The sequence below is a fragment of the Salmo trutta genome, chromosome 34 (genome assembly GCF_901001165.1).
Source record: "Salmo trutta chromosome 34, fSalTru1.1, whole genome shotgun sequence".
In the NCBI taxonomy this organism is placed as follows: domain Eukaryota; kingdom Metazoa; phylum Chordata; class Actinopteri; order Salmoniformes; family Salmonidae; genus Salmo; species Salmo trutta.
In genome coordinates this window covers 31,341,015-31,366,025 of record NC_042990.1, presented here as the reverse complement: position 1 = coordinate 31,366,025, position 25,011 = coordinate 31,341,015, and the positions used below count along the sequence as shown (strand labels likewise).

General features: G+C 42.6%; 1 pseudogene; it reads left to right on the top strand.

Moving 5' to 3' along the window:
* The window catches only part of LOC115174021 (syndetin-like), a 274,337-nt pseudogene that overhangs the window by 141,693 nt on the left and 107,633 nt on the right, over window positions 1-25,011 (top strand).

The following is a 25,011-nucleotide window of genomic DNA, read 5'->3' as shown; positions in this document are numbered from 1 at the left end:
GATTTGTAGAGGATAGGGTTGATCTTAAGATCCAGTTCCTTGTTAGCTAAATATATAGCTTATCGTACTAAGGTCAATAGGTCTAGGAATAGAGTTGACAATGTGGATTTCATTTCAACAATGGAAGTAGTACTTGTTCTATTGATAGAACACTTAACAAAGGGGATTAAACAGAGAGTTTTAGATAAAGAGTCTCTCAATTAAACACCCCAGTTGCAGTCATAATCTGGGTCAGTGCAAATATCAGCTTCCGTCCACCCTCAGACTGCAGTTCCTGTAAAGAGATTAGTACAGTAGTCCAAGTCCTCTGGATGAAGCTGCAGTCTGCACAAAGAAAAAAGTGGAGGTGCAAGTCCTCACAAGGTGAAACTAACAACAAATGGGCCTCCGTTTATTTGACCTGAGTTCTCCAGTAGGTTGTCTGTTCTGTCTGTGATGTCATATTGTTCTCCAGTAGGTTGTCTGTTCTGTCTGTGATGTCATACTGTTCTCCAGTAGGTTGTCTGTTCTCTCTGTGATGTCATACTGTTCTCCAGTAGGTTGTCTGTTCTGTCTGTGATGTCATATTGTTCTCCAGTAGGTTGTCTGTTCTGTCTGTGATGTCATACTGTTCTCCAGTAGGTTGTCTGTTCTCTCTGTGATGTCATACTGTTCTCCAGTAGGTTGTCTGTTCTGTCTGTGATGTCATATTGTTCTCCAGTAGGTTGTCTGTTCTGTCTGTGATGTCATACTGTTCTCCAGTAGGTTGTCTGTTCTCTCGGTGATGTCATACTGTTCTCCAGTAGGTTGTCTGTTCTGTCTGTGATGTCATATTGTTCTCCAGTAGGTTGTCTGTTCTGTCTGTGATGTCATATTGTTCTCCAGTAGGTTGTCTGTTCTCTCTGTGATGTCATACTGTTCTCCAGTAGGTTGTCTGTTCTGTCTGTGATGTCATACTGTTCTCAAGTAGGTTGTCTGTTCTGTCTGTGATGTCATATTGTTCTCCAGTAGGTTGTCTGTTCTCTCTGTGATGTCATACTGTTCTCCAGTAGGTTGTCTGTTCTGTCTGTGATGTCATACTGTTCTCCAGTAGGTTGTCTGTTCTCTGATGTCGTGCTGTTCTTTGTCATTGTTCTGATGTAAAGATGAAATCAACTTCAGGGTTGTGTTCAGTAGAGCACACTATAACAAAATGCATTAGAACAGAAAACCAACAGGAGTGCTTCTTATTGGACAAGTCCATGTAGTCCCTCCCTGTTTCGGTTCAGTTCAAGTTTTATCGTCACATGCACAAGTACAGTAAAATGCTTAACTTGCAAGCTCTAACCCCTACAGTGCATAAATCAATATCTAAATAATAACTCATAGTAAATTATATATAATAAAGAAGACACAATAAATAAAAGAGGAAGCTATATACAGGGTCCGTGCTAATACCACATTTACAATGTGCAGGGATACATACTGGAGTAGTTTGAGGTAGATCTGGAAATGTAGGAGGGGGATTAGGAGAAATTGACTGGTAGCAGGATAAATAATAATAACAATAATAAACAGTGACGGGTGGGTGTGTGCATGGTGGAGTGTGTGTGATAGGTGGATATACATGTAAACAGGGCTGGAAAGTGACTGGTAGCAGGAGTATATAAATACTGATGGTTATATACTAGTGGTAATATACACAGTGTACAAAACATTGGGAACGCCTTTTGCTCTCAGAACAGGGGTGTACTACTAAGCTAACATATGGAGGGATAAAATATTTTTTGGGGAAATATTGAATTTGGCCAACTACTATAGCCCATAGAAACGCATTGAATAACACATTAATTTATTAAATATAAAAAAAAAACATTTAACCTTTAACTCGGCAAGTCGGTTAAGAACAATTTCTTATTTACAATGATGGCCTACCCCGGCCAAACCCGGACGACGCTGGGCCAATTGTGCACTGCCCTATGGGACTCCCAATCACGGCCGGATGTGATACAGCCTGTATTCGAACCAGGGACTGTAATGATGCCTCTTGCACTGAGATGCAGCGCCTTAGACCGCTGCGCCACTCATAAGGAATAACGTTTTGAAGTGTCTGTCCTATATCTAGGAGATATAAGAAATCTCAGGAAATATTCTTGTTTTTTTTGGGACACATTTAACCCCTTATTTTTGTTGGCACAGAACTACCTCCATACTTTATTTATTTGTATGGGTTACATTCAGAGGAGTCCTGTGGCACTTGTGGGGTCAAAGCAAAACAGAGAACGCCATCGGGTTCATGAGTCTCCCCTTTCCACAGTGGAGTCATGTTAGTTTCTAGGCCAAACTGTTCGGTCGCTACAGACGTTTTCGTGAAAAGACTGATCGTGGTCTGACAAACACTGCTCTAGCTCTGTCAACTTTCACCGCAGATGCTGAAGGCCGACATGGACGGATGCAGTGGATTGAGATGCATCCAATGCAAAAAATTGATATCTCTAGCTTAAACTGACAGATTGACAGATAAACTTAGATTGACGCTATAGACTCTTTAAGAATTTGAACCTGTCTCCCCTTCATCTACACTGATTGAAGTGGATTTAAGACATCAATAAGGGATCATGGCTTTCATCTGGATTCACCTGGTCGGTCTATATCATGGAAAGAGCAGATCTTCCTAATGTTTTGTATACTCAGTGTATACCTCACATGTGAACAGGAGTAATAGTGGCCAGTACCAGGAGAGAATAAATAGATACTAACGGTAATTGCAATCAATAATCAATGAACAGCAGCGTAGTGGTAATAATAGATTTAATCAATAATCATTTTAGCAGGGGTGCGGGGGGGAGCAGTAGTTGTTAGGTATTTAACAGTCTTATGACCAGGGGATAGAAGCTGTTTAGAAGTTTGTTGTTCTGAGCCTTGATGTGCCGGTACCACCTGCCGTACGGGAGCATGGAGAACAGTCCATGTCTCGGGTGGCTGGAGTCTTTGGCAATTTTCCGGGGCGTTCAGTCCATTTTCTGCTGTTCGAAGCATAATTAGCACAATTCAGATGTTCTATTCTGGGATGGCGTGGGAGATCTCTTTACCGACTGCCAGTTATCACCTTTTCTGTATGAATGAACCCCTCTTATGCCCTGTTTCATAATCCCTGGATTATATTGCATACGTATGACATACCTGAATATTTCCCACTTTCTATAGCTAGGGATTTCAATAAGTAGGGATGTCACTCCAAAAGACAAAGCCTGTCCATCCTCATCTAGATTACCCTTTAGTTTTTCTTCTCTTTTTGATCCAGGTTAATGTCAGTGGTCTCAAAGGATGGTAGTGGTGGAGTCTTCAAACCTTGTGCTGCTGGTACAAAATACGTAGTTTAGCCTTTTGAGGTACCTTGTCTCAGGCTGAAGTTAATAGTACCAGTGATACCTCTGCTTTACAACCTCCATCTTAATAGTACCAGTGATACCTCTGCTTTACAACCTCCATCTTAATAGTACCAGTGTTACCTCTGCTTTACAACCTCCATCTTAATAGTACCAGTGATACCTCTGCTTTACAACCTCCATCTTAATAGTACCAGTGATACCTCTGCTTTACAACCTCCATCTTAATAGTACCAGTGATACCTCTGCTTTACAACCTCCATCTTAATAGTACCAGTGATACCTCGGCTTTACAACCCCCATCTTAATAGTACCAGTGATACCTCTGCTTTACAACCTCCATCTTAATAGTACCAGTGATACCTCGGCTTTACAACCTCCATCTTAATAGTACCAGTGATACCTCTGCTTTACAACCTCCATCTTAATAGTACCAGTGATACCTCTGCTTTACAACCTCCATCTTAATAGTACCAGTGATACCTCTGCTTTACAACCTCCATCTTAATAGTACCAGTGATACCTCGGCTTTACAACCTCCATCTTAATAGTACCAGTGATACCTCTGCTTTACAACCTCCATCTTAATAGTACCAGTGATACCTCTGCTTTACAACCTCCATCTTAATAGTACCAGTGATACCTCTGCTTTACAACCTCCATCTTAATAGTACCAGTGATACCTCTGCTTTACAACCTCCATCTTAATAGTACCAGTGATACCTCTGCTTTACAACCTCCATCTTAATAGTACCAGTGATACCTCTGCTTTACAACCTCCATCTTAATAGTACCAGTGATACCTCGGCTTTACAACCTCCATCTTAATAGTACCAGTGATACCTCTGCTTTACAACCTCCATCTTAATAGTACCAGTGATACCTCTGCTTTACAACCTCCATCTTAATAGTACCAGTGATACCTCTGCTTTACAACCTCCATCTTAATAGTACCAGTGATACCTCTGCTTTACAACCCCCATCTTAATAGTACCAGTGATACCTCTGCTTTACAACCCCCATCTTAATAGTACCAGTGATACCTCTGCTTTACAACCCCCATCTTAATAGTACCAGTGATACCTCTGCTTTACAACCTCCATCTTAATAGTACCAGTGATACCTCTGCTTTACAACCTCCATCTTAATAGTACCAGTGATACCTCTGCTTTACAACCTCCATCTTAATAGTACCAGTGATACCTCTGCTTTACAACCTCCATCTTAATAGTACCAGTGATACCTCTGCTTTACAACCTCCATCTTAATAGTACCAGTGATACCTCTGCTTTACAACCTCCATCTTAATAGTACCAGTGATACCTCTGCTTTACAACCCCCATCTTAATAGTACCAGTGATACCTCTGCTTTACAACCCCCATCTTAATAACATAAACATATTCCACCCCCATCTTCGTAGCAGTAACAGTGTCATCTTTGCTTTCCCAACCCGTCATACTAACAGGAATTTTCCAACCCCATGCAAACAGTAAAGTTGGCATTCATCCACATTGCCCATCATGCTACTGATGATGAGCCCCACGGCCATACCCTCCTCATTAGCCTCAGTGTTTCTTCTGTAGATGACAGGAACAGAACAGCGGGAGAAAGACATACGTTACAGCCATTGTCATATTCAGACTTTGACACTAAAGAGGTCACAGTGCCTTTCTCTGCCAGCCCAGGCATCCTTCCCCAGGCATCCGTCCCCAGGCAGCCTTCCCCAGGCAGCCTTCCCCAGGCAGCCTTCCCCAGGCAGCCTTCCCCAGGCATCCTTCCCCAGGCATCCTTCCCCAGGCAGCCTTCCCCAGGCAGCCTTCCCCAGGCAGCCTTCCCCAGGCATCCGTCCCCAGGCATCCGTCCCCAGGCAGCCTTCCCCAGGCAGCCTTCCCCAGGCAGCCTTCCCCAGGCAGCCTTCCCCAGGCAGCCTTCCCCAGGCATCCGTCCCCAGGCATCCGTCCCCAGGCATCCGTCCCCAGGCAGCCTTCCCCAGGCAGCCTTCCCCAGGCAGCCTCCCCAGGCATCCTTCCCCAGGCAGCCTTCCCCAGGCAGCCTTCCCCAGGCATCCGTCCCCAGGCATCCGTCCCCAGGCAGCCTTCCCAGGCAGCCTTCCCCAGGCAGCCTTCCCCAGGCAGCCTTCCCCAGGCAGCCTTCCCCAGGCAGCCTTCCCCAGGCATCCTTCCCCAGGCAGCCTTCCCCAGGCAGCCTTCCCCAGGCAGCCTTCCCCAGGCAGCCTTCCCCAGGCAGCCTTCCCCAGGCAGCCTTCCCCAGGCAGCCTTCCCCAGGCATCCGTCCCCAGGCATCCGTCCCCAGAGAGAAGAAGGGAAGGACAGAGGAAGAGGGAAACTGCCTTAGATCTGAAGACTTGTTGTATATGAGGGAATGTTGCCTATCCTCTGCAGTCAAGGCTGTGAGTAAGTGGCTGACTCTGTATTTTGTCTCTCTGCATAGACCCCAATATGCAAACAAAAACCATGTAACAAATTGCTGCAATGCATCTGACAAGACTCCATTGACGTAACACAATTCTTCTCGATGAAGCCTGGGTGAATCTCCCTCACTACATTTCGTCGTTCCCTCCATATGAAATTACATACAAAAGACTACAACACATCAACTTTTCTGAGGCACCACAAGAAGCCACACAGTTAGAAAACTCTGGATGATTCAACTGTTGAGACACCACACGGTGAGGAAACTAGATGAATCAACTGTTCTGAGACACCACAAGAAGCCACACAGTGAGGAAACTCTAGATGACAGCGGGGCTGAGATTCACAATGTGTTTGTGACGAAGAGGTCAGGCTCAGGACTGTCGCTCTGCATCTCCTAACTATCCCTTACATAGACAGAGAAGGAACACGGTTTGATTATTTTACATAACGCGTTGAGGGCGGCCTCCCGTTTGCATCCAAACAGTCCCTGTCATTAGTCAACCCTGTGTCTGCTAAGGCAAGTGATTTCATCTAAGCTTTGTCTCAAATGGCACCCTATTCCCTGTGGGACCTGGTCAAAAGTAGTGCACTATATAGGGAATAGGGTGCCATTTGGGACGTAGCCTTGGTGTTTACAGAACAGAACAAGAGGATGCCATTTATTAAGCATGTTTTACAGAAAGGAGATATGTTGAGATTAAAGAACAACTTCTTCCATTGATGTGTGTGATATGGTGTGTATTGATGTGTGTGTGTCTGATATGGTGTGTATTGATGTGTGTGTGTGTGTCTGATATGGTGTGTATTGATGTGTGTGTGTCTGATATGGTGTGTATTGATGTGTGTGTGTCTGATATGGTGTGTATTGATGTGTGTGTGTGTGTGATATGGTGTGTATTGATGTGTGTGTGTCTGATATGGTGTGTATTGATGTGTGTGTGTCTGATATGGTGTGTATTGATGTGTGTGTGTGTGTGTCTGATATGGTGTGTATTGATGTGTGTGTGTCTGATATGGTGTGTATTGATGTGTGTGTGTCTGATATGGTGTGTATTGATGCGTGTGTGTGTGTCTGATATGGTGTGTATTGATGTGTGTGTGTCTGATAGGGTGTGTATTGATGTGTGTGTGTCTGATATTGTGTGTATTGATGCGTGTGTGTCTGATATGGTGTGTATTGATGTGTGTGTGTGTGATATGGTGTGTATTGATGTGTGTGTGTGTCTGATATGGTGTGTATTGATGTGTGTGTGTCTGATATGGTGTGTATTGATGTGTGTGTGTCTGATATGGTGTGTATTGATGTGTGTGTGTGTGTCTGATATGGTGTGTATTGATTTGTGTGTCTGATATGGTGTGTATTGATGCGTGTGTGTGTGTGTGTGATATGGTGTGTATTGATGTGTGTGTGTCTGATATGGTGTGTATTATTGGGAAAGGGGGATACCTAGTCAGTTGTACAACTGAATGTATTCAACTGAAATGTGTCTTCCACATTTAACCCAACCCCTCTGAATCAGAGAGGTACGGGGAGGTGCCTTAATCGGCATCCACGTCATCGGCGCCCGGGGAACAGTGGGTTAACTGCCTTACTCATGGACAGATTTTTACTTTGTCAGCTTGGGGATTCGATCCAGCAACCTTTCGGTTACTGGCCTAATGCTCCTACCCGCCAGGCTATCTGCCGCATCGGTGTGTGTGTTTGATATGGTATTCATGAGTGTGTACATTAGGCAGTGAAGGATGAAGGGGGTCTGTGCCTGGTAGGCTACAGTACATGCATCTCAAGAGGAAGCATAAAACATGGAGTATTTGGAGGATCAACATTGACTTCCACTGACGGAAAGTGGTTGAGCTTGAGATGACCTTGAACTTTGTGGGAGTTGTCTGAGAGAGGTCACTCCCAACCCCTACAGCTCGAAAGGGCAATTTCATCACAGAACCGCCGCAGTGGAAAATGCACCCAAACACAGCAAGCAACGACAAATGGAGAACAAAAAGACCTTGCTGGCAAGAAGTTAAGATGGAGGTTGTAAAGCAGAGGTATCACTGGTACTATTAAGATGGGGGTTGTAAAGCAGAGGTATCACTGGTACTATTAAGATGGAGGTTGTAAAGCAGAGGTATCACTGGTACTATTAAGATGGAGGTTGTAAAGCAGAGGTAACACTGGTACTATTAAGATGGAGGTTGTAAAGCAGAGGTATCACTGGTACTATTAAGATGGAGGTTGTAAAGCAGAGGTATCACTGGTACTATTAAGATGGAGGTTGTAAAGCAGAGGTATCACTGGTACTATTAAGATGGAGGTTGTAAAGCAGAGGTATCACTGGTACTATTAAGATGGAGGTTGTAAAGCAGAGGTATCACTGGTACTATTAAGATGGAGGTTGTAAAGCAGAGGTATCACTGGTACTATTAAGATGGAGGTTGTAAAGCAGAGGTATCACTGGTACTATTAAGATGGAGGTTGTAAAGCAGAGGTATCACTGGTACTATTAAGATGGAGGTTGTAAAGCAGAGGTATCACTGGTACTATTAAAATGGAGGTTGTAAAGCAGAGGTATCACTGGTACTATTAAGATGGAGGTTGAAAGCAGAGGTAACACTGGTACTATTAAAATGGAGGTTGTAAAGCAGAGGTAACACTGGTACTATTAAGATGGAGGTTGAAACACTCGTTTCTAGTTTCATGCCATTTCTCTGTTTTCAACTCTCCTATTGCAAGGACACCATATTTTCATTTGCCCCTATTTTTGTATATCAATTACATTTCTAATTTGCCATCTGTGAATCCAATCCAATCTGTTCCAGTGTCAGTTTCAGATACATCTGAACGAGCAACTGACATCATGAGTCACTATTAATAACACAACAACAGATGACAGAATAAGGCCTGGTACTAAAGTGTGATGTATTTATGAATCAGTGTGTGATTTGTGTCCCCAGATGAGACGGGTGCCGCAGACACTGCAGAGGCGGTTGTTGACCACAGCTATGTGAAGAAGAAACTGGAACATGGCCTCACTCGAATCTGGCAGGTCTGAACACAAGCTTTCTTTCATTTCTACCCTCTCTCATCTCTCCTCTCTTTCTGTCTTTTCCATTCATCTGTCATCTCTCTCGCTCTTTTCCATTCATCTCTCGTCTCGCTCTTCCCACTCTCCCTCTCGTCTCTCTCTCCCTCTTCCCATATCTCTCTCTAACAAGTATTCTGCTCCCCTTCTCCCTTCAGGAAGTCCAGCTGAAAGTGAAAGCTTATCTGCTTGGGAGAGACATGTCCAACTTCAAATACGATGGCTTCATTGTGGTCCTGGATGTTATCAGCAAGTATATAGACATAGAATGAAATAGAATTGGGTACACTCAATATGAACGCCGGCCCACCCATCATGGAACATTGACTTGAATGGAGATCCCCATTCTAGTAATTCTATTTCTAGGACCACATCCTCATTAGCAATGATTGGTTTGAACGAGGTGGACCGAAAGCCTAAACCTTCCGCCTTGCCCCCTAGTCCATGTGAAACCCCTTGTTTTAAAAGAACCACAACCAGAGCGGAGAGGGAGTTACGTGGGCATAAATTCATCTGCTTGTTCCGCCAACAGAACAAAGTTGTAGTTTGGCTCTTTACAAGCTTGTCAATTAAATAATCGGGTTTCTGGGTCGGCTGTGTCCTTACGGGCCAGTGGGGAGAGAGAATAGGGGTTCCTCGGGGATCGGTCTCGGGGCCACATGGCTGTGAAGTAACTCTATGGGGTTCATTGAACTATTCAGAAGCTGCTGGCAGATGCTTTTCCTTTCCCCTCCTCGCTTTTGTGTTCTTTCCATCTAATTTTGCATTGCTTCTCATTTGTCTCTCTTTCCCACTCTACCTATTTTTCTCCCTCTCTTCCCCCCTCTCTCTTTCTCTCCCTCTCTTCCCCCTCTAACTCTTTTTCTCCCTCTCTACCCTCCCTCTCTCTTTCTCTCCCTTTCTACCCCCCCTCTATCTCTTTCTTTCCCTCTCCCCCTCCCCCTCTCAGGCTGATGCAATTGGGGGAGGATTCTGTGGCAGTAAGTCCGAGTTGCTACAGGAGTCCATTAAACGTCAAAGTGTCAACTACTTCAAGAACTATCACAGGTGAGGCACCTCACCCCTAGCTAGCGAATGTTTGCCAAAGTTATATAAATGTTTGCCAAAGTTATATGAATGTTTCCCTGTTTGAACACCAGTCTGATTACGTAATTATTTTTCTCCCCAATTATTTTTCTCCCCAACAAATAATATCAAATTGATCAGAAGTACAGTGTAGACATTGTCAATGTTGTAAATGACTATTTTAGCTAGAAACGGCTGATTTTTAATGGAATATCTACATAGGCGTAACAGAGGCCCATTATCAGCAACCATCACTCCTGTGTTCCAATGGCATGTTGTGTTAGCTAATCCAAGTTTATCATTTTAGAAGGCTAATTAATCATTAGAAAACTCTTTTGCAATTATGTTAGCACAGCTGAAAACTGTTGTCTGATTAAAGAAGCAATAAAACTGTTCTTCTTTAGACTAGTTGAGTATCTGGAGCATCAGCATTTGTGGGTTCGAATGCAGGCTCAAAATGGCCAGAAACAAAGATCTTTCTTCTGAAACTCGTCAGTCTATTCTTGTAATGAGAAATGAAGGCTATTCCATGCGAGAAATTGACAAGAAACTGAAGATCTCGTACAATGCTGTGTACTACTCACAGAACATAACAGAGCAAACTGGCCAGAACAAAAAGAGGTGTGGGAGGCCCCGGTGCACAACTGAGCAAGTGGACAAGTACATTAGTGTTTTTTGGTTACTACATGATTCCATATGTGTTATTTCATAGTTTTGATGTCTTCACTATTATTCTACAATGTATAAAATTGTTAAAATAAATAAAAACCCTTGAATGAGTAGTTGTGTCCAAACTTTTGACTGGTACTGTATATTGATCCCCCCGGGCTTAGCGGGGGATATGACATTGTAGCTACTTTTTCTGTCCCCTAATAACTTAGAATGATTCAAGAGATGCTTCTAGATATCTGGTATGTCTTGTGCACTGGCGGCACTCCCCGTCCACTGTGTGTGCTTGAATACCAAGTCTCTTATTCTGAATACAAAAGGTGTTACATGACTAACTTATCTGGCACACTGTTTTTCTAACATAACACCTCGTAACAATCCCTGTAACTGGTCGGTGTTGTTAGATATGTTGATCCATGTATTCGAACACCTGTAAGCTGTGGGACCAGGACTCTGTAATGTTTGATGTTTACACTGACATTTCGTTTGGATGAATTGTTATTGACCCCCAAGAGAGAGGCGTCAGGTGGGGGGTCTCACAAGCGGGGGGAGGTTGGGGGGTGAGTCTGGTGCCTCGATGATCACAGCAGAGTATTGACTGCCCTTTCTCCCTCTACAAACTGCCCTCCGTGCCCACCGTGGCATTTCCCTGCTCTGTTTGAGTCCATGCATTTCATCTGGAACAGGAGCCCTTGTGCTAGAAAGTAAATGGCAATGGGTCGTTAATCGGCAAACGCTGACTACTTCGCTCTTCTTTTTCTCTCTTTCTAGTCTTTGTTTTTCATCTTTCTTTCTTTTGTTCTTTGTTTTCTCTTCATCCCTCTCTTTCTCTCTGCCCGCCCAGGACACGCCTGGAGGAGTTGCGGATGTTTCTGGAGAACGAGAAGTGGGAACGGTGTCCTGTCAACATCACTCAGCTCCACGTGAGTAAGACAGTTAGACGCCACAGAGCCAGGGAGAAGGATTCAGAGAAGTGATGTGACATTTAGTCATCATGTCTCATCTGGAGCGATCAGTATCGCTGTCACTCATCATAGGCATGGCATTTACATATGAATATGAAACGTAGTGGCCCTAGTTGTCAGCAGGAGTTACAGTTAAAACTGTATACGTGCAATGCCCTTGGACTAAATTATTTACTATCATATTAAAACACTATAAAGGGATCTGGACTGATAGAAATCCATCTAATAGTAGATGTTGGTTCCCGAAACCCTGTATGAAAATGCACACTGTTTACTTGGCTGACAATAAGATAAAAACCTTCAATAACGGAATTCCAAAAAAGGCAGCTCTCTTCCTTCATTACCAGCAGACATCAAGGAGGCTTAGGGATAGTTCACCCAAATCACAAGATGACACATTGGTTTCCTTACCCTGTAAGAAGTCTATGGGACCGATATTAGCATTTTTTGTGCATCATGTCCAAAACATCCAAAAGTATCTAAAATTGATTTTGAAGATCAACAAAGTCACTTATAGATGTTTTGAACATTATGCTAGAAAAATGCTAATATGTGACCGACCACCTTGAGTCGGTCTTATGTAGCAAAGTTTGAAATGGTGTTTTTTACATTGGATAAAAGTTTATTTGTCACATGCAGAGGATACAGATGGTGTAAACGGTACAATGATAGTACATTTCAATTCCAGTCAATTCAGGAAATAGACTAAAATTCAAATTATTTTCAATTAGTTAATGTTGAATTGAAATGGAATTGAACCCAGCCCTGATGTGTCTATGTGCATGTATGAATATGTAGCCTAACCAATGCTTGTGTACAGTATTCCTGATTCTTTCTATCCTTGATATGCAAGCTTATTGATGTTGTAAACAATGCATTTTTTGGTTTTTATGTACAGAGAAAATCAGTATAGACAACTTTTTCTATAATGTCATCTACATGTTTAAACATGCAGCATTAGCAGGCAGGTTTATGGGATTGTTTTAACATCCGTGCAGCTCCAATTAGCTCACGTACGGTTTAGGATTCATTCATTCTGTAAGCAACATCTGAGGACTACAGTACCATATGAATAATGCAGTGAGTGAGAGAGCGAGTGATATTGCCAGCCTCCTACCAGGTACCCTTAGGGAAGCCAGGGTCCCGCTATAATCTCCTCATGAAAGATTCATGGCTTGGAATCTAACAAACAAAATAAGGAAGTGGTAGGCAGAGTTCTAGCTGGGGATTCTCTGTGGTGTGACTTATTTACAGGCAGGCAACTGGTTCATGTCTCTGTTCTGCCACTGGCAAAGGTGACGCTCGGCCTCGGGCTTCGTTTTTTTGTCCTATATCCAAGTGTTGTTTTAGTTATTCTCGTCTCTGTCTAGTATTTTGTCATAGCCACTAATGCCCTAGGCCTATTTAACTCCATTATTCCTCTATTGAAAACTTGTGGATTTGATCAGCCTGTAGTTGACCATATAGCCAACTCCTTCGCACTAGGCGCATTTGTGACTCTGATTTATCATTTGAGGTGCATGCCAAAGATTTATGTGAAAGATTCAAAACAAGAGGGTATAAAGAAGAATTATTGGACAATTGCCTTAAGAGAGTAAGACAAATGGAGTGGAATGCATTATTGCAAACACGTTAAAGGAATCCCTCTCCCACCTCTGCAACTTTGGTGTCCACCTACAGTCCTATTTCAAGGTTGATCGAGGAAGAGGTTAATAGACATTAGCACATATTACATAGCGACCCCAGATTTGTTAAAGCGTTTGAATCCTCCCCAATCATGGTAATTTCCCATGTCACAACTGTGTCCACTGTTATGCCATGATCAAAGGGTACTCTTATCGGTCCCCATTCAGGTAAGAGGATAACGTTTCTTGCTAGAATAACATGCATCACAAAAATATGTTGTATATCTCCTTAAGTGTTCCTATAACTTGTATTATGTGGGTAAGACCAAACGGGAACTTAAGACAAGGATATGTGAGCATAAGAGCACCCATTCACAACCATGATAAAAATATACATAAATGAGAGGGATAAATTACTTCTCCAGAGACATATTGGATAGACCGCTTGGGCATTTTTTATTTATTTTTTGTTTGTAGTAGGTTCTAAATAGGCCAAACATTTAGGTAATGACATCATAATTTATTTGTATTGTGTGTCTGTCTTTATTTGATGTTCACTTTTCCCCCGCAGCTTTTTCTGCTGCGATCTCTTGATTGGGCCAGTACTGACTGGGAATTTATAATGATGCCCACCTGTGAGGTCTTGTTGCCGTGACATTGACTGCCATTGCCTTGCAAGCTGAAGAAGGGCTCCTACCCCAAACGTTCGTGGAGTAATAAAAATGTCAATTTCAGTTTATTTACCGTAGTGCTGTCTTATTTTTGTTCTTTGGATTATATATGAGGATCCAGCACCCAATTTAAGTTTGTATGAGGTGGCGTTGAGCACGTTGTTTATATTTTCATTTTTTCATTAGCCTGTCCCATTTGAAGTATACCTAGTGTTCCTTTGATGTCTTTTTGCTTTGATTTCAAAGATTTCATGAATGAATGCTATGTCGTAAAGCCACACCAAGGAGGATATCTATAACATTAACCATAAATTATACGTAACTATAAACATTGGCGAGCATCCACACCAGCGGACCGTTTATCGTTCTGCAGTACACCTGTCAATCAACTAATCAACGCATCCTACTTCACACTGTAGGCCTATTAATGATGTAGTAACACAGACCTTTCGGTGCTTCAGGGTGTGTTCGTTGTCATAGTGACAACTGCAAATAATACAGTGCCTTCAGAAAGTATTCACACCCCTTGACTTTTTCCACATTTTGTTGTGTTACAGCCTGAATTTATAATAGATTAAATTGAGATTTTGTGTCACCGGCAATATGCCGTAATGTCAAAGTGGTATTGGGTTTTTAGATTTTTTTTACATATTAATTAAAAAGGAAAAGCTGAAATGTCTTGAGTCTGTAAGTATTCAACCCCTTTGTTATGTCAAGCCTAAATAAGTTCACATAATAAGTTGCATGGACTCACTCTGTGTGCAATAATAGTGTTTAACATGATTTTTGAATGACTACCTCATCGCTGTACCCCACACATACAATTATCTGTGGTCACTCAGTCGAGCAGTGAATTTCAAAGAGATTCAACCGCAAAGACCATGGAAGTTTTCAAATGCTTCGCAAAGGGCACCTATTGAATATCCCTTTGAGCCTGGTGAAGTTATTCATAACACTTCGGATGGTGTATCAATAACCCACTCACTACAAAGATACCTGCGTCCTTCCTAATTCAGTTGCCGGAGAGGAAGGAAACCGCTCAGGGATTTCATCATGAGGCCAATGGTGATTTTAAAACACTTACAGAGTTTAATAGTTGTGATAGGAGAAAACTGAGGATGGATCAACAACATTGTAGTTACTCCACAATACTAACCTAATTGACAAAGTGAAAAGAAGGACACCTTTACAGAATTAAAATATTCCAAAATATGCATCCTGTTTGCAGTAAGGCGCTAAAGTAAAACTGCAAAAAATGTGGAAAAGAAATTAACTTTATGTCCTGAATACAAAGTAGAATATATGGGTCAAATCCAACAGAACACATCGCTAAGTACCACTCTTCATATTTTCAAGCATGGTGGTGGCTGCATCATGTTATGGGTATGCTTGTCATTGGCAAGAACTAGGGAGTTTTTTTAGAATAAAAAATACAGAATATAACTAAGCATAGGCAAATTCCTAGAGGAAAACCTGGTTCTGTCTGCTTTCTAACAGACACTGGGTATACTAGGTATACTTCAAATGGGACAGGCAAATCAAATCAAATTTTATTGGTCACATACAAATGGTTAGCAGATGTTAATGCGAGTGTAGCGAAATGCTTGTGCTTCTAGTTTCGACCGTGCAGTAATATCTAACAATTTCACAACAACTACCTTATACACACACAAGTGTAAAGTAATTAATAAGAATATGTACATATAAATATATGGATGAGCGATGGCCGAACGGCATAGGCAAGATGCAGTAGATGGTATAGAACACAGTATATACATATGAGATGAGTAATGTAGAGTATGTAAACATTATAGAAAGTTGCATTTTTTAAAGTGACTAATGATACATTTATTATATCCAATTTTTAATTATTAAAGTGGCTAGAGATTTGAATCAGTATGTTGGCAGCAGCCACTTAATGTTAGTGATGGCTGTTTAGCAGTCTGATGGCCTTGAGATAGAAGCTGTTTTTCAGTCTCTCGGTCTCAGCTTTGATGCACCTGTACTGACCTCGCCTTCTGGATGATAGCGGGGTGAACAGGCAGTGGCTCGGGTGGTTGTTGTCCTTGATGATCTTTTTGGCCGTCCTGTGACATCGGGTGGTGTAGGTGTCCTGGAGGGCAGGTAGTTTGCCCTCGGTGATGCGTTGTGCAGACCTCATTACCCTCTGGAGAGCCTTATGGTTGTGGGCGGAGCAGTTGCCATACCAGGCGGTCATACAGCCCGACAGGATGCTCTCAATTGTACATCTGTAAAAGTTTGAGTGGTTTTGGTGACTAGCCACATTTCTTCAGCTTCCTGAGGTTGAAGAGGCGCTGTTGCGCCTTCTTCACCAGGCTATCTGTGTGGGTGGACCATTTTAGTTTGTCTGTGATGTGTACGCCGAGGAACTTAAAACTTTCCACCTTCTCCACTACTGTCCCATCGATGTGGATAGGGGGGTGCTCCCTCTGCTGTTTCCTGAAGTCCACGATCATCTCCTTTGTTTTGTTGACGTTGAGTGTGAGGTTATTTTCCTGACACAACACTACGAGGGCCCTCACCTCGTCCCTGTAGGCCGTCTCGTTGTTGTTGGTAATCAAGCCTACCACTGTAGTGTCATTTGCAAACTTGTTGATTGAGTTGGAGGCGTGCATGGCCACGCAGTCATGGGTGAACAGGGAGTACAGGAGAGAGCTGAGAACGCACCCTTGTTGGGCCCCAGTGTTGAGGATCGGGGTGGCGATGTTGTTTTCTACACTCACCACCTAGGGGCGGCCTGTCAGAAAGTCCAGGACCCAGTTGCACAGGGCGGCGTCGAGACCCAGGTTCTCGAGCTTAATGACGAGTTTGGAGGGTACTATGGTGTTAAATGCTGAGCTGTTATCGATGAACAGCATTCTTACATAGGTATTCCTGCTGTCCAGATGACTAAGGGCAGTGTGCAGTGTGATTAAGTCGTCTGTGGACCTATTGGGGCAGTAAGCAAATTGGAAGATAGGGTGGAGGTGATATGATCCTTGACAAGTCTCTCAAAGCACTTCATGATGACAGAAGTGAGTGCTACGGGGCGATAGTCATTTAGCTCAGTTACCTTAGCTTTCTTGGGAACAGGGAGCATGTGGGAACAGCATACTGGGATAGGGATTGATTGAATATGTCCGTAAACACACCAGCCAGCTGGTCTGCACATGCTCTGAGGACGCGGCTAGGGATGCCGTCTGGGCCGACAGCCTTGCGAGGGTTAACATGTTTAAATGTTTTACTCACGTTGGCTGCGGTGAAGGAGCCCGCAGGTTTGGGAGGCAAGCCGTGTCAGTGGCACTGTATTGTCCTCAAAGCAAGCAAACAAGTTATTTAGTTTGTTTGGAAGCAAGACATCGTGGTCCGCGACGGGGCTGGTTTTCTTTTTGTAGTCCGTGATTGACTGTAGACCCTGCCACATACCTCTCGTGTCTGAACCGTTGAATTGCGACTCTACTTTGTCTCTATAGTGACGCTTAGCTTGTTTGATTGCCTTGTTGGAGGGAATAGCTACACTGTTTGTATTCGGTCATGTTTCCGGTCGCCTTGCCATGATTAAAAGCAGTGGTTCGCGCTTTCAGTTTTGCGCGAATGCTGTCCTCAATCCACGGTTTCTGGTTGGGGAAGGTTTTAATAGTCACCGTGGGTACAACATCACGATGCAGTTGCTAATGAACTCGCTCACCGAATCAGCATATACAGTTGAAGTCGGAAGTTTACATACTGTACACTTAGATTGGAGTCATTAAAACTAGTTTTTCAACCACTCCACAAATTTCTTGTTAACAAACTATAGTTTTAGGACGGTTAGGACATCTATTTTGTGCATGACACAAGTCATTTTTCCAACAATTTTTTACAGACAGATTATTTCAATTATAATTCACTGTATCACATTTCCAGTTGGTCAGAAGTTTACATACACTAAATTGACATAATTTCTGTGAATTGGAGGTGTACCTGTGGATGTATGTCAAGGCCTACCTTCAAACTCAGTGCCTCTTTGCTTGACATCATGGGAAAAATCAAAAGAAATCAGCCAAGACCTCAGAAAAAAATTGTAGACCTCCACAAGTCTGGTTCATCCTTGGGAGCAATTTCCAAATGCCTGAAGGTACCACGTTCATCTGTACAAACAATAGTACGCAAGTATTAACACCATGGGACCACGCAGCCATCATACCGCTCAGAAAGGAGACGCGTTCTGTCTCCTAGAGATTAACATACTTTGGTGCGAAAAGTGCAAATCAATCCCAGAACAACAGCAAAGGACCTTGTGAAGATGCTGGAGGAAACAGGTACAAACATATCTATATCCACAGTAAAATGAGTCCTGTATCGACATAACCTGAAAAGCCGCTCAGCAAGGAAGAAGACACTACTCCAAAACCGCCAGAATAAAGCCAGACTACGGTTTGCAACTGCACTTGGGGACAAAGATCGTACTTTTTGGAGAAAATGTCCTCTGGTCTGATGAAACAAAAATAGAACTGTTTGGCCATAATGACCATCGTTATGTTTGGAGGAAAAAGGGTGAGGCTTGCAAGCCGACAAACACCATCCCAACCGTGAAGCCCGGGGATGGCAGCATCATATTGTGGGGGTACTTTGCTGCAGGAGGGACTGGTGCACTTCACAAAATTGATGGCATCATGAGAAAGGAAAATTATGTGGATATATTGAAGCAACATCTCAAGACATCAGTCAGGAAGTTAAAGCTTGGTCGCAAATGGGTCTTCCAAATGGACAATGACCCTAAGCATACTTCCAAAGTTGAGGCAAAATGGCTTAAGGACAACAAAGTCAAGGTATTGGAGTGGCCATCACAAAGCCCTGACCTCAAACCTATAGAAAATATGTTTGGCAGAACTGAAAAAGAGTGTGCGAGCAAGAAGGCCTACAAATCTGACTCCATTACACCAGCTCTGTTCGGAGGAATGGGCCAAAATTCACCCAACTTATTGTGGGAAGCTTGTGGAAGGCTACCCAAAACTTTTTCCCAAGTTAAACAATTTAAAGGCAATGCTACCAAATACTAATTGAGTGTATGTAAACTTCTGACCCACTGGGAATGTTATGAAAGAAATAAAAGCTGAAATAAATGATTCTCTCTACTATTATTCTGACATTTCACATTCTTAAAATAAAGTGGTGATCCTAAATTACTTAAAACAGGGAATTTTTACTAGGATTAAATGTCAGGAATTGTGAAACTGAGTTTAAATGTATTTGGTAAGGTGTATGTACACTTCTGACTTCAACTGTACATCAATGTTGTTGTCTGAGGCTATCCGGAACATATCCCAGTCCACGTGATCGAAGCAATCTTGATGCGTGGAATCAGATTGGTCGGACCAGCGTTGAACAGACCTGAGCACGGGCGTTTCCTGTTTTAGTTTCTGTCTATAGGCTGGGAGCAACAAAATGGAGTCGTGGTCAGATTTGCCGAAAGGAGGGCGAGGGAGTGCTTTGTATGCGTCGCAGCAGTTCCAAAATGCTGACAACCCGGGTCGCGCATTCGATATGCTGATAGAACTTGGGGAGCCTTGTTTTCAGATTAGCCTTGTTAAAATCCCCAGCTACAATACATGCAGCCTCAGGATATGTGGTTTCCAGTTTACATAGAGTCCATTGAAGTTCTTTCAGGGCCGTAGAGGTGTCTGCTTGGGGGGGATATACACGGCTGTGATTATAATCGTAGAGAATTCTCTTGGTGGATAATGCGGTTGGCATTTGATTGTACGGAATTCTAGGTCAGGTGAACAAAAGGACTTGTGTTCATGTATGTTGTTGTGATCACACCACGACTCGTTAATCATAAGGCAAACAGCCCTACCCTTCTTCTTACCAGAGAGATGTTTGTTTCTGTCAGCGCGATGCGTGAAGAAACCAGGTGGCCGGTTCTGATAACGTATCCCGAGAGAGCCATGTTTCCATGAAACAGAGAATGTTACAATCTCTGATGTCTCTCTGGAAGGCATCCCTTGGTCGAATTTTGTCTACCTTGTTGTCAAGAGACTAGACATTGGCGAGTATTATACTCGGGAGAGGTGAGCGATGTGCCTGTCTACGGAGCCTGACCAGAAGACCGCTCTGTCTGCCCCTTCTGCGGCGCAGTTGTTTTGGGTCGCCTACTGGGATCCGATCCATTGTCCTGGGTGGTGGTCCAAACAGAGGATCCGCTTCGGGAAAGTTGTATTCCTGGTCGTAATGTTGGTAAGTTGACGCTGCTCTTATATCCAATAGTTCTTCCCGGCTGTATGTAATAGACTTAAGTTTTCCTGGGGTAACAGTGTAAGAAATAATACATAAAAAAACAAAATACTGCATAGTTTCTTAGGAACGCGAAGTGAGGCGACCATCTGTCAGCGCCATGTAACCTGGCCAATGACCTAAAACATAAGGCCAAATATACACTGGAGTTGCTTACCAAGATGACATTGAATGATGAGTTCCATTTTTCTATTGGTTGTTAATTCATTTGGATCTTTTTTTCGCTGTGCTCGTACAGTATGTCTGTCCTGTGCAACAGTTCATTTGGCCTAGGCTTATTTTACATTTAGCAATTAGCAAGAGAAAACTTTGCTTATCTTCTCGAAAAAGGCTATTGGGCCAAGTATAACAATTCTAAAAGTACTGTAAATGAAATTGTATTTGTCACATGCGCCGAATACAACAGGTGTAGACCTTACAGTGAAGTGCTTACTTACAAGCCCTTAACCAACAATGCAGTTCAAGAAATGGAGAAACAAAATATTTACAAAATAAACTAAAGTAAAAAAAAAAATCAAAATAAATGTCCTGTAGCTTTTGTAGGCTATAGCTTTTCCTGTGATTTCACAAGAAGAGGATTAGCGGAGAGGCTTGCGTAGCACGGGAACAGTTGGAAGAGAGGCTGAAGTAAGAAGCTAAATATTAGCCTAATATTAGGCCATGCATTAGCTAAATAGTAAGGCTATAAATATTTACCTGTCAAAGTGCAATAAAAAAAGTGAACAGATGATGAAATTGCAGATCTGTGCGTTCCTCCAGGCTGCGCTCTGCAGTTCCGGACACAGAAAGCTCCACTATAAATTAGGCCTAAGGTTTTAGACTAAAACATTCTACATAGGCAACAACAACACAGTGTAATGAGGAATGTATTGTTATCAAGTCAATACACAATCATTGTCTAGGGCTGTAAGATGCTGTGATGTAGGATAATTTGAATTACCGTTCATACGTCCTGTTTTGAATGCTTCATGCTGAAATAACTGCATATAGCCTAGGCCTGATCATGCACCCATTTGGATCAGTTATGGGTTTACAAGGTCCAGAAAGGTCCAGTAGGCTACTCATAAGGTGTATTTTGATCACACCTCTCACTCTCCTTTTAAACTCCCCTATTTTAAATTCGGCAAGCAAAAGTAAGCTGGAATCTCTCCTCGATAGGCTAGTAGTAGGAAATAAAATGCGGAAAATATGGCTTTCTCATGCGATGGTTGTCGTGGATCATCATTCTCCGAAGTCTTCCTATAATTAATGTGGCTACCAATATGCTCACACATGCCTAGTTATTCAGGCAAGCTTACCTTGCGTTCTGCCTTCTCTCCTCTCGGAGAAGCCTTGCACACCAAGAACCAAGAACGCTTCAATAGAAGACGCTTTTGATTGGTTGTCAATGTTTTATCATCGGAGGGCCAGGCAGAAAATCGCTCTGAAAGTGATCTAAACGATAGCTCTCGTTATCGTTTTCCGCTGTTTTTGTAGTTATCGTTGTGGTGTGAATGCTCCTGTTCACTTGAATTAGAAAGATTGTTATAGTTATCATCCTTGGTGTGGACGGCCCTCAATCTAAGACTGCGTCCCAAATGGCACCCTATTTCCTATATAGTGCACCATTTTTTTTATATATATAGTGCCCTACGGTGGAATAAGGTGCCATTTGGGATGCATCCCTGAGCGTATCTCTCCCTCTGCTCTCTCTCCCTGCAGGAGTTTAAGTTCATGGGTCAGTGCCGGTCCCCCTCAGTGTCTCCCAGTAGACAGGTGTTGTCCAGTCAGGACCAGGAAGTCCTGTTTCTTTTTGAGCTCTTCAGCCAGGAGGGGAACCCCTTTGAGAGGCACATCGACAACAAGGATGAGGAGACTGAGGACGTGCTGGCCTCCAATGGGGTAAGCAGTGGCCATGTTTGAGAGCATCAAATCCGTAATGCATTGAGGGTAAATTGTGAATGACTGACTAATCTACAAATAATAATGAGTAGATATTTATGACGCAAGGTCATTTGTAGATCAGTCTGCCATGTCAAACCACCTCAGTGCCTCATCCTAGTTCCAGATGTATCACATGTTTCTAGATGCTAGTCCTGTAGCTGGTATGTGGTGTTTGCTGTTTGTCAAGGAGAATAAAGCAGAACGAAGCAGTTTGTAAGCACCAACAACTTTGTTGATAAGGGTGAGTTAAGGTTATTTCAATCAGAAGGTGACATATTCCATAACTCCCTGTCTGCCACACACATTGTCCATTACGCTGTTGCATCTCTCCACCAGAACGTTGTATCACTGTCCACTGATCCTTCTTCACAACGCCTGCTGCCATTCCATCAGATCTCACCAAGTATTAATATGAATCCCATTAGTTCCCCCGGTAGCACGTGTCATCACCGTCCGCCACACTGAGTCATTTCAAGTGAGGAAATAAATAGGAGCAGCGATTAAAGTCGGACATTATCATTTGGGGACGTTAAGTGGTTTATAGTCGCCCTAACAGTCACGTCAGAGGTCAACAGAGTTTAATGGAGGGGACCGTGTCAGTATGGAGTTTACACCCGCTGCAGTGGTGCTTAACATTTTGATGCACTTGACATTTCATTATATTCAATATGAGCCGCTACTGTAATGAAAAATAAAGACTATAGTTATATGGGCGTTGCGTGTTGTCCTTTGGAGAGCTCTGAGTGTTAATGAAATAATAGGCTCGCTTTTATGAAGTGACAAACTTTTATGGAAATGTGCTTGCATACAAGTGGACTGGAATTGTTACATTTCAATGCCAGTGTAAGCTGTATAAGGCTATTATTTGTTCAGATTTCATTATCAGTTTGTTTTTGTTCTGCCGTTACAATCAACCTGTTGTTTGTTTTTCTCTTAATTTGAATTAATACACCAATGTATCTTGAGAATTAAAATTGTATTATCAAAGGGGATTAGTCAAATCCAAAATGGTTCCTTTCTTGTTAACACATTTTCATAACCTCAAGCTTGTATTCAATATGAACTGCTAAAGCTCAGTCGAAGGCATTGTGTCGCTAGATTTCAATCAAATTGAGAAAGTGAGCATACACAATCTGCAGTTCAGTTAAGTTCCCTTTAAACAGCTTAAATTGTTCCTGGTAGAGTATTATAGGTGGTTTTGTTCCTGGTAGAGTATCATAGGTGGTATTGTTCCTGGGTGTTTTTGTTCCTGGTAGAGTATCGTAGGTGGTTTTGCTCCTGGTGGAGTATTGTAGGTGGTATTGTTCCTGGTAGAGTATCGTAGGTAGTTTTGTTCCAGGTGGAGTATTGTAGGTGGTATTGTTCCTGGTTGATTTTTTTCCATGGTAGAGTATCGTAGGTAGTATTGTTCCTCGTAGAGTATTGTAGGTGGTATTGTTCCTGGTAGAATATTGTAGTTGGTATTTTTCCTGGTTGCTTTTTCCATGGTAGAGTACCGCTCCTCGTAGAGTATTGTAGGTGGTTTTGTTCCTGGATGAGTATTGTAGGTGGTTTTGTTCCTGGTAGAGTATTGTAGGTGGTTTTGTTCCTGGTAGAGTATTGTAGGTGGTTTTGTTCCTGGTAGAGTATTGTAGGTAGTGGTTGTCTCACCTAGCTATCTTAAGATAAACACACTAACTGTTAGTGGCTCTGGAAAAGAGTGTCTGCTAGATGACTAAAATGTAAAAATGTGATAAAAGCTTCTAAATCATCAGCAATTATAACTCTTTCTCTGAATGACCATATGATTATTTTCCCCCTCTGCAGTATGAGTCAGATAAATTAGTCAAGAGTGTGCACCAGGACTGCGACAGTGATTAAAGCATCTAAATGATCATATTGTTAATATACAGTACCAGTTGAAAATTTGGACACACCTACTCATTCAAGGTTTTTTCTTTATTTATACTATTTTCTACATCATAGAATAATAGTCAATACATCAACACTATGAAATAACACATGGAATCATATAGTAACCAAAAAAGTGTTAAAACAAATCCAAATATATTTTCGATTTATGATTCTTCTTTGCCTTGATGACAGCTTTGCACACTCTTGGCATTCTCTCAATCAGCTTCATGAGGAATGCTTTTCCAACAGTCTTGAAGGAGTTCCCACATATGCTGAACATTTATTGGCTGCTTTTCCTTCACCCAACTCATCCCAAACCATCTCAGTTGGGTTGAGGTCGGGTGATTGTGGAGGCCAGTTCATCTGATGCAGCACTCCGTCACTCTCCTTCTTGGTCAAATAGCCCTTACACAGCCTAGAGGTGTGTTTTGGGTCATTGTCTTGTTGAAAAACAAATGATAGTCCCATTAAGCGCAAACCAGATGGGATGACGCATCGCTGCAGAATGCTGTGGTAGCCATGCTGATTAAGTGTGCCTTGAATTCTAAATGAATCACAGACAGTGTCACCAGCATAGCACCATCACACCACCTCCTCCATGCTTCACGGTGGGAACCACACATGTGGAGATCATCCGTTCACCTACTCTGCGTCTCACAAAGACACGGCTGTTGGAACCTAAAATCTCCAATTTGGACTCATCAGACCAAATGACAGATTTCCACTGGTCTAATGTCCATTGCTCGTGTTTCTTGTCCTAAGGAAGTCTCTTCTTTTTATTGGTGTCCTTTAGTAGTGGTTTATTTGCAGCAATTCGACCATCAAGGCCTGATTCACGCATTCTCCTCTGAACAGTTGATGTTGAGATGTGTCCGTTGAAGCATTTATTTGGGCTGCATTCTGAGACTGGCTACTCTAATGAACTTATCCTCTGCAGCAGAGAGGTAACTCTGGGTCTTCCTTTCCTGTAGCGGTCCTCATGAGAGACAGTTTCATCATAGCGCTTGATGGTTTTTGTGACTGCACTTGAAGAAATGTTCAAAGTTCTTGACATTTTCCGTATT